Source organism: Lactuca virosa, chromosome 3, assembly GCF_052849685.1.
Source record: "Lactuca virosa cultivar CGN04683 chromosome 3, Lactuca_virosa_CGN04683_v6, whole genome shotgun sequence".
NCBI classification, from domain to species: Eukaryota; Viridiplantae; Streptophyta; class Magnoliopsida; order Asterales; family Asteraceae; genus Lactuca; species Lactuca virosa.
This window is the reverse complement of record NC_136428.1, coordinates 124,074,056-124,076,787: the sequence shown is the minus strand read 5'-3', so window position 1 is coordinate 124,076,787 and position 2,732 is coordinate 124,074,056.

Here is a 2,732-nt window from a genome sequence, read left to right as displayed (position 1 = left end):
CTCCAAAATATCTTCAAATGAAGTCCTATAAATTACAAAACGCACCCTGACTTCTGTAATTATGACTTTTAACTCCTCGAAACTAATGCCTCGCTCAATTATTATTCATTTTAGGGCTTCTATACATTTATTTATTTATTTTATAAACGGGGTGTTACAACTCTCCCCCACTTAAATTAGATTTCGTCCTCGAAATCACTCCTTATCATACCTTACACGCTAACCACTCAAGTAACATGGTCACCATCCTGGGCGCACCCTAACCTTCTTAGGGTAGCTGTGACCAATCATCACAAAGCCCTATCATCTGCAGGCGAACTAATCCCTTGCAACAAGCTCACATCTACTTCCTCTGGATTCTGATGTCTCGAGATGGTCTGAATCCCTGACAGACCACTCATACTATGTCATTATTGTCGAATCCAGTCCTCATGTCTCTCAGCTGCCTACCTATCTCCTGATGACTCAAGGCTCCCACTAGAAAAAAAAAAACAGAATCACAAATCCATTATCCCTGTGATTCACTTATACTTGGCCTATGCTCAGCTATTTCCACTGTGAGTGACTTGTCACTATCCATTTCAACCAGCTATTCTGTCCGTACTTGCAACTTAGGGCACAATCACTAACATTGCCCAAACGCTGAAACTGCTCGAACACTAAACTGCTTGAAGCAGTATGCTGCTACATAGCTGCTCTCCAAAATCTAACGAGACCTCCCTGGTCTCAGTTCGTTCACCAATTATCTGAAATACCAGGTTCCGGCTCGGCCGTGGTGCCAAAGAGCTCCCTACTGAGTCGACTCGCACGACTTCTGAACAAATCCTTCTCTGGAACTAGTTGCCACTAGTTATCTTGTCACTGAGGCTCTAACAACCTCTTGATCCAATGATCGGGTTCGTGCGTCGAATCCTGACGTCACCAATCCAGGGCTAAAAGTGATTGCTACACGACCAATGGTAGCCTTATATCACAAACGACCTTAAACGGTCCATTGCTTCCTTGCTCTCATAGCTGTAGTGGCGCTTCTACAATCTTATCACTGGCTTAACCAGGTCTAATCCGTCTGGAAAATTCCAAAATCCAATCCGTGGATTTCCATTTCTTCACTGCTACACCCGAACTGGTGGGTACTACTGTTCTTTCCGCATCCTAACAACGCACTCACGCTATCTACCAACCTAGTGAATTCTACGGCTACACCCGCAGACTTACAACACTCTATCACTATCTGATGCTAGTGAATGCTACGGCTACTCCCGCAGACTTACAACACTCTAATACTATATGGCTGCTAGTGAATGCTACGTCTACACCCGCAGACTTACAACACTCTAACACTATCTGGCTGCTAGTGAATGCTACGGCTACACCCGCAGACTTACAACACTCTAACACTATCTGACTGCTAGTGAATGCTACGGCTACACCCGCAGACTTACAACACTCTAGCACTATCTATACAGGATCGAACACGCGCTTGACCCCCACTCAGCTGAACTCATGTCCTGACTGGAATCCCCAACTTGATTCCCTAAGGCTTGCTAGCAAACATTACGGGAACGCGGTCTCCTTATTGGCAAGTTTTTCTGAACTTCCATCTCACACTAACCTCAAACCATACAGCCGCTTGAGCTGTCTTTCTTCCAAACAAAGATGCGAAACTTATCCCAGTTTCAAAACGGCTCCTACTTCTGAATCCTTGGATGATTCTCCCCCACTTTGATTCAACTAACGTCTTACAACACACAATACTGGAAGGATTCTCAATCCTTCTTACCATTCTATGCCCAATCTGCTGAAAACCACGCTTACCATTGCTAGTGCTTCAATACTAGCCAGTCCAAAAGATCACACCACTTCCAAGAACCCGAATAGATCTCCGGTAATAACCCGCTAGACCCAGGAAGCTCCGAATCTCAATTGGAGACCTCGGAATCTCCCACTGCATCACGGCCTCTATCTTGGCCGGATCGACTAGAATATCCTTCTGATTGACAAGGTGCCCAAGAAATTGCACCCCGCGCAACCAGAACTCACAACTGGAGAACCTTGCGAAAATTCTCTCCCTGCTCAAAGTCTCTAGCACCTCCCTCAGGTGCTTCTCGTGATGCTCCTCAATCTTGGAATAAACCAAGATGACGTTGTACTTTCCCAATCCCGTAATCTGGGGAATTGCTCTATCATTATTCGCTAATGCTTCTCGGCATGCAATTGGCATATGACATCTCTTGAAAATATAATTCAGACACAAAACGAGGATAACTCAGGGTTATACTTACTCAAACCCTTGAAACGAAAGGCTCGCTTGTGCAGTTTCCCGCAAGTGCTACACCGAATCTGACCCCGCTGGCCTCTCAGAAGCTGATCTGAAATCTACGGTCTCCTCCCGAGACCCCTCACTATAAGCAACTGATTTGGTTCCCTCTTCCTAGTGTGCTCTAAGTCAATATCCCGCTCTCGAGCTCTAGAAGTCATATCATTCAGGGTCTTACACCCCGAGATACTCACAATCTCCCTGCTATCATTCTACAGTATGTTCTGATAACTTACCTTCTTCATTTCCTCATTTGCTGCATACTGTGGTACCATATAAGCTCTTTCCCGAGACTTGGCAGTGATCTCTGCCACAGTCTCAGTTGTCTAGTGGAGATCTAACAACTCTTGCGCCAACTGCTGCGCCTCAATCGCCTGGGCACACTCTGCCCATAATCTGGTCTGGAAGTCATCCC